Source organism: Anolis sagrei, chromosome 2 (genome assembly GCF_037176765.1).
Source record: "Anolis sagrei isolate rAnoSag1 chromosome 2, rAnoSag1.mat, whole genome shotgun sequence".
Lineage (NCBI taxonomy): Eukaryota > Metazoa > Chordata > Lepidosauria > Squamata > Dactyloidae > Anolis > Anolis sagrei.
In genome coordinates, this window is record NC_090022.1 from 207,342,933 (window position 1) to 207,355,491 (window position 12,559).

The 12,559-nt window shown below is 42.3% G+C and overlaps 1 protein-coding gene across 9 annotated transcripts in view; it reads right to left on the reverse strand.

Moving 5' to 3' along the window:
* The window catches only part of PALM2AKAP2 (PALM2 and AKAP2 fusion), a 313,924-nt gene that overhangs the window by 92,589 nt on the left and 208,776 nt on the right, over positions 1–12,559 (reverse strand). The window contains exon 1 of one of the 9 annotated variants that reach the window (XM_060762484.2): positions 11,785–12,221. The exons of the other annotated variants lie outside the window; for them this stretch is intronic. The gene's annotated coding sequence lies outside the window, so the exon portion shown is untranslated. Of the gene's footprint in view, positions 1–11,784; positions 12,222–12,559 lie in introns of those variants that run through there. 9 annotated transcript variants of the gene reach the window in all.

Consider the following 12,559-nt stretch of genomic DNA (forward strand, 5'->3'; position numbering starts at 1 on the left):
CAGCAAATGTGCTGCCCACTCCCGTTGCAAGAGATACATCAAGCTTCTCTTCCAGATGCAAACAGGCATATTTCCTTATGAGAGAGGGTAACAGAAATTGGACACATCACCATCATGCTTGGACCCATGAGCTGATGAAAACCTCTCTGTCCAGATTCCCATTGGCAGTGCTCTGGCCTCTGAGAGGAAAGAGAAGCCAGTTAGGGCTCCATTGGGACAGAAACCATAATACGATCCCTGTATGATCCTGTATCTGCAGGAACAGTATCCATGATCTTCCAGTATGATATTCTCAGGCCAGACATTGTTCATTTCAATAGTGTTCATGATGATCCACATAAATTTCAGGAACATACCACCTGAGGATATGAGGGTTGTATTGCAGTTGTTGCTAAGCAGTAGCATCCAACTCTTTCCTCTTTTTGTCTAGTGGCCTATTTAGACTGGAAGCTAAGCAGGGTCAACCAGGGTTAGAACTTGGATCCTTACCTAAGAAAACTATATGAAATTTGTGGGGTCACTATAAGGCAACACAAGGTACATAAACAGACAAGTAAAAAGGCAGAGACTGTCAGACTAGGTAGTACTTTTCAAATTAGCTCTGGGAGTCATTTCTGACCAAATAGAGAGAGAATACATACTAGTAGTGGGCATAGTCAGACCTAAAAGTCAATCGGGTTAACTTCTCCTCTCTCCTGCACCTTTCTCTCTTTGCTACTTCTCTTCTTCCCCCCAAAGAGGATGGACAAGTTTTTAACCATCAGTTGTAGAGGGCCTTTTGCATTACCAAAGTTTACCATGATGTCCTAAAAACTTCTATAAACATTTTGCTGTTTCCTGTCCAAACAACTTGTGTTCAGATCTCTAATTTTCCATAGTGTCCCATACCAGACATTCAAACTGTACTTAACCTGCTCCTTCAATGCTATCTACCTTGCATCACTGCCAGCCAAATCAACACATCAAGAAACAAATCACATTCAAAGTCTATCACCTGAATGTCAGCATAACTGAAATTGCATAGGTTTGAAGAGGAAATAATAGTTGGGGCATGGTGAACCTATGAACTTGTACAGATTATCTGTGCTATTTAAAGGAATGTGTAAATATGGTTAATTTACTTAACAGCTCACCTGGATGATCTAAAACAATAATCAGACAGGTGCTTTAAACCCAACAGGAAACAAATGTTATCTTAATAAAAGGAAAAGGAGGAGCAGGACAAAGAGGAAGAAAAGATGTAAAGAAGGGCCATTTGTTCCATTATAAAGAAACAACGGGATTAACTAAGCCTCATACCCTATCAAGTTGTCTAAGCCTGCACTAATACATAATCATGCCATATATTTTTTAACACAGTATTTTATCCCATGCTTCACTTTCACTTTAATTTAGCTTCTGCCCTTGTTGTTTAAAGTACAGTAGTTTTTAGTTTGTTATTTGCCGCTTTACTCTATCACCACCAGGTACATGGAAAAGACAAACTTCGAAATATAATAAATACATCACAACTTGATCTTCATGATAGTGAGATAAAAGTGAAGTTCTACAGAATAGGACTTGGCATAATGTATGCCAGGCTCTACTTTTGGACAGTTAGATAATCCCTCCTCCTCCTTCTCCTCCTCCTCCTCCTCCTCTTCTTCTTCTTATTATTAGCAAAACACTCAATGTATATAACTCCCTATTGTTTAATAATAGTAACAAAAAGTGTGAAATTCACTTTCCAATTTGAATTACTAAAATTGCTTGTCTAAAGTAATTTCAAGGTAACATTGGCCTTTGTTGTTGTGAGCATTCAGGTTATTTCTGACTTATGGAAACCCTAAGGGGAACCTATCACAGGCTTTTCAGGGCTGAGAATGTGTGACTTGCCCATGGTTCTGATTTGTGCAGGGAGGCCCACCCCAATCTCCACTAATAGTGCAACTTTTCAAACCACTATACTACACTCAAGGGATGTTGCATGCAGTCGATTCTGTCCTAGGCCACTATTTTGCACTTGGATGCCCCCTTAGTTCATCACAGGAAACTACAATTCTGCATCAGGTTCTGGTTGGCAAATTCTGGAATAACAACAATGATAACAACAATAACACGGTTATTCCAGAAAAGTATTCTAAAAGACTTTAATGAAAATCAGAATAATAGGCAGATTGCTACAGTTCTAAACAATGAATTATATAATTCCATGGAAACAGAATACAAGTTTCCTTCTGATAAAGCCATACTTCTCTCCTCACAAGTACGTGAGAAATTCACACCGAATGCATTGCTAAACTCATAAATGCAACACTAAAATCATAATAGGTCTTAGTCACAGCACTGCAACCTACAATTATGCACAAATACATTTGTGTACAAACTTACCAGAACTTCTGGATGCTTATTCAGAAGTAAGGTCTGAAAAGCTCAATAGGAGTTGCTTCCCAAGCAGGGGAGAGAAGCCAATCTCAACCAAGTGCAGTAACACAAAATCACTCTTATGGTCAATTTAAGGTTTTTCTTTCTACTTTAAAAATCCTAAATTGCTGGACTCTGAGATCCTCACACATGAACCTGCACAGTTACTTCCTCAAGCATCCTTTATTATGTGCCCTTTATCTTCTGAGAGGAAGCTGGTGATAACTAGGGGTGTAAATCTTGATAATTTTTTTTCTCATGGGTAACAACAAATAGTTTAACCATTTTACTTCTGCTGTTAGAAAATTCTTGAAAACGGTCATTTGACGATTATTCACAGGATTGTGTTGAAAATTGTATCTGTTTTTTTGTGCCAAAACTCAAAATTTTCTGTTTAGAAATTCATATATTATGCACAGAAACCTTGTTTTTAAATTTTCTTTCTGCACAGTACACCTAAGATTCTCGTCCATCCAAGTTTCTCCTTATGAGGGTTTCTCAACACACAAGGATTCCAAGTTTCATCTGGGATTTGAATGTTTTCATTCCTACTACTGGTAACTGAGGTCATTTTAAAATATGTTCTGCAAGGAAGCATGCTGAGCCTCAGGTATTTTGATGCTTATTTGCACAGTCATTCTAGATGAAAAAGCTTATATTTAGTATGTAGCAGCAAAATCTGGTTTATACGATTTTTCTGCTCTCTTTTTTCTTGTGTTTGTACTATTCATGATTATTTTTATTTTAAATTTTGTTAGCTCTTCAATGATACATTTATCTGAAAGCTGGAGCCCAATGCCCTAAATAGAAGCAAACAGAATGAGTCAAAGTATCTGTGGAATCTAGGGTGCACGTGCATTGTAGAATGATAGTTTGACATCACTTTAACTACTACAGCTCAGTGCTATTAATGTTGTAGATCAGACAGAGGCTGATGGTTCAACTGATGATTTCAACAGGATTGTGGGCTTTCCTGTGGCCCAAAGTGATGGGGGCTTAAGTCTGGGAAATTCAAGTCTGGGAAATGATGTTTCTCTCTGTGAGAAAACTGGCTCAGAAAGCACAGGGCTTCAAGGCCAGTCCAATGAGTTAAACATAGCAACAGTGGATAAGAAATCGAGTGAAGAGATGAGTGATAAGGGAGGTTCCCAGAAAAACCACCTGTAGCTATGGAGATCAACAAAAGTCTTCTTTACAAATCAGAGCCGAAAATAGATTATGCCAGTCTGAGAAATTATGTGGGAAAATTGGGGAGAAAATTCACAGAAGATGTAATGCTTTCATGGGTGTCTATTAAACAACAAGTTGTTTACTTTAAAGGCAGTTCAGGCAATGCTGCATTAGAATGAAAAGCTAAGCCTGAGTTCTCTTGTTCTTGGTTCAAGTCAAGCCTTGGTTTTGGATTTTAATCCTAGGCGTTTTCTATGTTTCTGTTCATGTACTTGTGTTAAAGTTTTACTAATTATACTTTTTTGCTTGTGGACTTACGCTGTACCTGTAATTTCTGGCTGTTTATGTCACCTTGTCACCTCTGGAAATTTATGAGACATAAATTTGAATTACTGTTTGGTTATGAGAGAAGCCTCCCAGAAGGATGGAAAAACATCAAAACATCCGGGCATCCCCTGGGCAACGTCCCTGCAGATGGCCAGTTCTCTCACACCAGAACCGACTTGCAGTTTCTCAAGTTGCTCCTGACACACACACAAAAAAATCACCTGTTGCAAAACCTTTTTGGATTATATATCTTTCTTATTCCTGTTTTTTGGTATGCTTTTATGTGTTTTACAAAAAAAAGTTTGCATATATTCCTGGACTTTTGTATGGTGTGGTGGTCATAGGTGTTTCCAGGCCTGTGGTGCAACAATGAACTCCTGGAGTTATAATTTGGCAAGGCTGCAGTACTTTGACAGAGAAGGCATAAGACCTTGTACCACTATAACTTTCATGATCCCACAGCATGGAGGTATGGCAATTAAACTATGTCAGTACACAGCCAATGTGTTGCCTACCCTAATTACAGAAAATATATCTAGCTTCTCTTTCAGAAGAATATATAAGTATTTCCTTATGAGAAAAAGAACTTAAACATCATGCCTGGATCCATGAGTTGGTGAAAACCTCTTTGACCAGGTTCCAAATTCCAGTGCTCTGGCCTATGGGTTTTTTTTTTAATTTTTTGGGGAATCCTGTGCCCGAATTCCAGTGAATGTGGAGGGTTGACTGTACTGTACCTTGCCTCTTCCCCAAAAAAGGGGGAACCACCCCTGTCTAGGCAATGAAAGACAAGACCTAAAAGAAGGACCAATCCCCCTCCCCATAGTGCAACCTTTGGCCTTTTTGCATCTCTGGGTGGGAAAATGGCAAGCACTGGGGGCTATTTAGTGCTTCCCCTCAAAGGGGCTGAGCGAGGTAGGGTGTCGGTACTTCTTTTAAGTTCTCCTGGGATGGACTAAGTTCTCACCTTTCACCATTCTACTCAGAGGTGGTGATGGTCCCTATCTTTTGGTAGAAGTTAAAACACACGCACACACATATGAACAATCCCTTCCTCTGAATAGCATGGCAAAAATACCTTTTTGGATGCCTGGGTGGAAAAATAGCGGCAACCAGGGATGGCTGGTCCTTCAAGGCAGTGATAGCATGTTCCCCCTTCATAGAAAGGTGTTAGATTTATTCATGGTTTATATCAAAATCCATAATTTTTGCCTCTAGACCTGCTCTTAATTTATACATGAAGTCCACTTATACATGAGTATATACAGTACATATATTTTTATCTTGCTACATTTAATATCTTTTTGGCTGTTCTATCCCTAAAGTTCAAGTTTTCAAGAAGTGAAAATTTTTAAAAGGACAGATTTTTCAGCATTTGTTGTCTACTGAATACAAATGCTAATCATCTTAAATCAATATCATGTTAATTTACTAACTCTTTTTATATATATCATAATACACTCCCACTCTTCAAATCTAGAGTGGTTGAGCAACGAAGTCAATGTTTGGCAGAATGGGCATTGTTCCCATGGCTGTCAAGTCAACACAATACTGTTGTGAAAGTGAAATAAATTCCTAACAGATAGAGGATGCCTCTGCAAAACATTCACCAGGCATAAATAGCAATCCGCATGCCCAAACACTGAGATAGGGCTGGAATCTCAAATAGACATGGTCACAATGCTGAAATACTAATCACATTTTCCAGTATATAGACAACAATGCCTTTTCTCAATTATACTGAGAAGTCATTTTATACATGCAGTCATTATCTCCCCACCACCAACAACCCACCCACTACCTAGAACTGAAATGACTCTGTTAGTATGTGACCATTCTGGACAATCACAAACATATACCATTCTTCATTTAGAAATTGCTTTCAATAATGTCAGATAACAGTGGCTACCCCTCAAAAATTTAGGCAAATGTACTTCCCATGTGTATTGTGAGATTTCTTAGCCCTTACCAGATTTGAAGTTCAATACTCACTTAAATCTCCTCAGTTGAAATGAACAACAAAAGCATGTAACTTTATCTCGATTGAACCAATCTTTAAATAATGCCCATAGCCAGAAAAATCCTCACCAGGTGAATATGGGGCAGCCTTGACTTTCCCACAGCTGTAATTCTTGCAGTATTGTTGATATTTTTTTCTACCTCATTGGATGACAAACCAGTATGTGTGAAGCACTGAAATTCTGAAAATTAGCCCGCAGTCTTCCAGATGTTCCTTTATCACAAGATGTACACAGAGTATTGCAAACTTACCAGGGATATTAAATGGCAAAATCATGTTTTCTTTGCCGCTCTTAATATAAACTTGTGACAATCATTGGGCAGCAGTCTTTAATTACAAAGCTAAAAGGAAATGTACCGAATGCAAACTACTCTATAACTGTATCCTTAATTTTTTCAACTGAGGGCTTTAAATAGTTAAGACTTTCACAATGAAAAATAAACCACATACACCCCGTGTTAATCTTAACACTGGGGCCATTGGAACTAAGAAGCTGATCATGTCAGAGAAAGCCAATGCTGCCCCAAAGATATTGCCATGGTTTAAATAACTTTAAATAATTAAACAGCATCCCTACAACTGCAATCTTATACCAAATTCTCCTAAGGCCTGAGTGGGAATCTTGTGACCCAGCACATGGTGTTGAACTGCACTGGCACTACTCACCATGGGGTGTTATTATTATTACATTTGTGTATATCCTGCTTTTATCTCTTGATCAAGACACAAAGTGGCTCACAACAGGAAGAAAACAATGCAATTTAAAAAACATAGCATACAAATATTAAACTAGAATTAGCCAGCTGCCAAAAGGACAACAAAGAGGAAGCCATTGTGGCCTCACTGGGAAGGGGGTTCCAGAGTTGACTGGCAGCTACTAAGATGGTCCTGTCTCACGTTCCCAGTAACCGAACTTGCAATGGAGGTGGGACCAAGAGAAGGGCCTCTCCTGAGGATGTTAGGGCCTGCACAGGTTTGTACTGGTTGATTCGATCAGCCAAATAGCCTGGAACTAAGCCATATAGGACTTTATAGGTCCAGCATTTTGAACTGTGCCCAGAAACATACTGGCAGCCAGTGGAGATGTTGCAACAGGAGAGTTGTGCAGGGTATGATGACTAGGACTGCTGGATGTTGTAGTCCAACATTACTAGGAGGGCTGCATGATGCCTTCTTTTGACCGAAGAGAAGGTCTCATTGAACTACATAACCAATTTTATAACAACTCTCTGCTTGTTTTCTAATGTGCACTAAAAGCAAACTGAACAGAAACACTCCAGAGCATTCCTAAACGTAATAACCTTCAGATGCCTTGGATTAACAAATCCCATAACCCCTAATCTGTCTGAAGTTGATGGGAGTTGTATTCTAATGGGCAGAGGACACCTCTCCAGGGAATGTCATCCTAACAGATTGACTATTTTCCAATTCTAATCTGCCAAACTGAGCAAAATACCAAAATCAATTCTTCAAGTTGTATGTAGCCTGTAACAGAAATGCCAAAGAGGGAATGAAATGAAGCTAAAGTGTAAGTAAAGCAAATTCTCACAAAACAGAAACCAGTCAATGGGAATCAGAAATAAGCTTGCTTCAATTATTCTGCTAAGGTTTCCTGCCTGCTTACTAATAATTGTTTAGAGGGTGAGGGTAGTGGGGAGGGTACGGCATGATCTGAAGATAAATGCGCAAAAACATTGGAGGGGAATGTAGTCCAATAGTCCCTTCTAGTTGCTCTGGGAGAAGGCATGGTAATGGAATCACATAATCCGTTTCCCACCCACCATTTCTCTCCTCCAAATGGTCCCTCTTGAAACAGACTCTGTTTTAAAGATTTCAAATGACTGCAGATCTCATTGGGGGGGGGGGGGGGGTGCCAGGGTGGCAACCCAGAGTTGGGAAAAGGCAAAGAAAGGATTGCTAACACCCTTTGCTTTTCGACTCAGAATTGCCTCTTTTCAAAGCGCCATCAAGCTACAATGTCATGCATATGTATGGAGCATGTTGTTTGGCGCAGTCTAAAGGCTTTCCATATATTAAAGAACAGGCAAAGAAACGAACAACTTTCTCATTCAACAATGTAAAAGGCTTGGAACAGATAGACAGTGTTACTTCATATTGGAAACACAGGAAGCATGAATGAACTAGTGGTGACATTCAACAGGGACTAGCCATGAAAATGCAGCATAAATCCAGCCTAAAGGATCTGCACTTCATAGTGGGTAGCTGTCCTGCCAAAATCTTTCCCTACTGAGCCTATTTTAAAGTTGTTATTAAGAGATTGTGGGACCTCCTCCCAAATAGGCTTGTTCCTGCAACTGTGCTACTTCTTACAGGGAGAACACGGGTCCTTCCTTCCACCTCTGTCCTTTACTTTGGTTTTTGCCCATGAGCAGGAATTAGTGTATTCACGTTTCCTTCCTTGCATTTTTGATTTTTTACTTCAGTTTTCACCCACAATGTCTTGCTCCTGTGTATTGTGATATCTAAAGCACCTTGCAGTGTCCTCTATCCCATAACTAAAGGTCGCCCATGAGTAGCATGCCCGGTTCTTACTTGAGAAGCCACTCTTTGACCTTCCTACTCCTGCAAAGTACATAACACTTCTACAACACTGCCGTTTAATGTCCACACTTCTATACAATATTTGTGCTAGTGATGCAGTCTGGAGTACTGATTTAAATATTTACATTTTGCTACATATCTTAGTACCCTAAAGGCACCAGATCTAGTCTGATCTTGGAAGAGAAGTAGGATCGGCTCTGGGTAGTACTTGGATGGAAGGCTGCCAATGACTCCCAGGAACTGTAAGCTTTAATTCAGAGGAAGGAACGAACGAAACAATCTCTGAGTATTCCATGTCTAAAAAAACCTTATGAAATTCATGGGGCTGCCATAAGTCGGAAAGGTGGCTTGAAGGTGCATGCATACACACACACAGGATCCCAGAGCTCCCTTTAGCTTGACATTGGGGGAGTGACATGGTGGGGGAATCATATAATCCTCCCCACCCCACCTCATTTTCCTATTCCAAAGAAGTCCTGTTCCAAAGGCTTCAAATGACTGCAGATGAGGGCTATTAAGTGTGGCAAATGGGAGTTTGGAAATGGCATTCCCTCCTCCTCCCCTTACCCAGTTTCCATTTTCAACCACATTTCAACTGCCCCACTTTCTCCCCAATACAGAAGCTATTTCCCAAAATTTCCTACATATTTCATCGGGGACATGGCAATGCAGCTGAAAAATCTGAACAGAGCATAGTAATATTCATTAGAGCACATACACTTATGGAAAAAGGCACTGTTTTACTTGACCATCACCTCATCCTACCCCCCAAGAGTACCCCCCTCCCCATTGCCACTTGCTTGTCTCAGGGTCTCCCTGGGTGCTTGAATGGCACCAGAACCGTGGGATTTCTCCACAATCTAACCCATCACATATAACCCCCCAACCCCAAATCCTCTGTTCATACTCCATCCAATGCTGCAAGATGGGGAGGGAGAGAAGGCAGATCCCCAAATGCACAGCACTATTCAAAAGCATTTAAAGGAAAATGGGATGGTGTACTGCATGGCTCAGAAGAACTAGATCAAGGTCATCCATACGCCAAAGACACACACTGACACACTCACACACACTGCTCAAAGGCAAGGGCTGTGGACATCCATACCTATCCTGGTTGCAATCCTAGCCATGGACACGTTCTGAGCTGGCATGAGAGGGACTGCAGTAGACACCAAGGCTGTGTATAGCGGCATGTGCATCGCAAGGGTGTGAAGCTCTGGTGAAGTGGACACAGAAGGAGGGGGAAAGAGAAAGAGAGAGAGAGATCTCGAAAGGGGGGGGGAAGCATTGCATTTGGAGGGAGGCGGAACAGGGTAGAGGGGAGGCTGCGCAGGCACACACACACAAACCATTCCCACAAGTGGAAGAATCTCTCACACACATACCTCTCGCACACACACACACACACACACACATTTCTCTTGCATACATATAGCTCTCCATTTCCCTCTCTCGCACACATCTACATCTCTCTCAGAAACAAGTCTTTCTCTCACACACCTCCCTCTCTCACACATATACCTTTCTCTCACACACATGTACCTTTCTCACACACTCTTTCTCCCCTCATTTCACACACACCGATCTTCCTCATATATTTCCTCTTCCTCTTTCAGAGAGGTATACATAGGAATATTACACACACACACACTTCTTTCTCTCTCAGAGACCTCTCTCACATAGTGCCAAACACATCTTTCTCTCACACACATTTCTCACACCTTTCTTTCACACACATATACCTCTCTCAGACACACTCACCACCTCTTTTTCCTATCATCTCACACACTGATCTTTCTCATATATTCCTCCTTCTCCCTGAGAGAGGTATATATGGGAATATATACTTCGCTCTTATACACATACACCTCTTTCTCTCTCTGAGACCTCTTTCACATAGAGTCACTTTTCTCTTTCTCACACATATACCTTTCTCTCACACACAGTCACAATCTTTCTCCGGTCATCTCTCACACACTGATCTTTCTCATAAATTCTCCCTTCTCTCTCAGAAAGGGATATGTGGGAATATATACCTCTCTCTTACACACACACCTTTCTCTCTCACATAGAGCCAAACACTTCTTTCTCTCACACACCTCTCAGACATATACCTTTCCTACACATGTGTACCCCTCTCTCACACACACACACACTCACAACCTCCTTTCCCCATCTTCTCACACACACCAATCTTTCTCATATATCCCTATCACTCAAAGGGAATATATATCTCTCTCTTACACACACACACCTCTTTCTCTCTCAGAGACATCTCTCACATAGTACCAAACACTTTCACTCTCTCTCACACACACATTCCTCTCTCACACACTCACAGCCTTTCTCTCTGAAACCCCTCTCACAGACATAAATACTTCTCTTTCTCTCTCACACACATATACCTTTCTCTCACACACTCACCCTTTCTCTATGAGACCTCTCTCACAGACATAAACACTTCTCTTTCTCTCTCACACACCTTTCATGCACATCTCTCACACACCCTCATATATACCTTTCTCACACACATGTTCCTCTCACACACTCACAACCTTTCTCTCTGAAATACCTCTCACAGACATAAACAGTTCTCTTTCTCTCTCACACACATATACCTTTCCTTCACACAGGCACCTCTCTCACACACTCACCTTTCTCTCTGAGACCTCTCTCACAGACATAAACACTTTTTTCTCTGGCACACATATACCTTTCCTTCACACAGGCACCTCTCTCACACACTCACCTTTCTCTCTGAGACCTCTCTCACAGACATAAACACTTTTTTCTCTCGCACACATATACCTTTCTCTCACACAGGCACCTCTCTCACACACTCACCTTTCTCTCTAAGACCTCTCTAATAGACATAAACACTTCTCTGTTTATTTCACACACTCACCCTTCATACACATCTCTCTCACACACCCTCATATATACCTTTCTTACACACACTTCTCTATTTCTTTTTCCATATCTTCCTCTCTCACACACAAACACTTCTCTCTCACACACATCCTTCTTTCTTTCCCTCACAAAAACGCCTCAGCCGAAAGGGTGAGGTGCCCGCGCGTGTGGCAGATTTGCACCCACATCCACGGGGCTGCTTTCCTTCCTCCAAAAGATGGAGACACGTCCTCGGGCGCCCCCCCCCCCCCAGTTGCCCTTGGGAAGCGCTCCCCTCTCCTTCTCCTTCCCCGGCGCCCAGACCACGAGGCAGCCAGAGAGAGCAGCAGCGAAAGCCTCGAGCGCCAAGGCAGAAGAGACTGTCGCAAAGCCTGTGTCTGAATGGTATCTACCTCCGCCTCGTTCCCCGGCTTCTCCAGTGGTGGGCTCTCCCTCCCTCTCTCTGTTTCAGGCGAAACCTTAGAACCCAAGCGGGAAGAGAGAGAGCAGATTCCTCGCCTATCTTCCTTCTTTCCTCGCCGTCGGGTTCGCCTCCTTCGTGGAGGCGGCTTCCTGCCTTCCTTCCAAGTCTGGGAAGTGATGCAGCGCGGCAGTTTGGGGGAGAGAGAGGGAGAGAGAGAGAAAAGAGAGAGGCAGGCAGGCAAGGGAAAGCGAGCCTTCTCTCTCCTCCCTCGCGCTTTCTTGGTTTCTGTCTCTCTTTCTTTCTTTTCCCCCTGAATTACGAGGAAGGAAATGAATGAGCGAATGCTTTGGCGCTCTCTCGGGGCCCCGCGCGCTCCAGCACAGGCGACACGTCGGATCCGAAAGAGAACCAGGCCCAAGGAAAGGGGCCAGCGAGGAGGGAGAGAGAGAGAGAGAGAGCGACAGCCTGCCTCCTCCTCCTCCTCCTTGGGTTACCTCAGCATCCATTTCAGGCTCAAGCCTTTCCCCTATGGACTCTGGGCTCTTCCACACTGCCATTGAACCCGATCAGCTTCCGAGCACAATTCAAACCTTTTAAGCCCTAAACGGTTCTGGCCCAGACTACCAGTCCAAACGTATCTCCTATTACGAACCATCACGAAGTCTAAGATCGTCAGGAGAGGCCCTGCTCTCGATCCCACCGCCATTGCAAACGCGATTGGTGGGGACAAGCGACAGGGCCTTCTCGGCAGTGGCCCCCCGCCT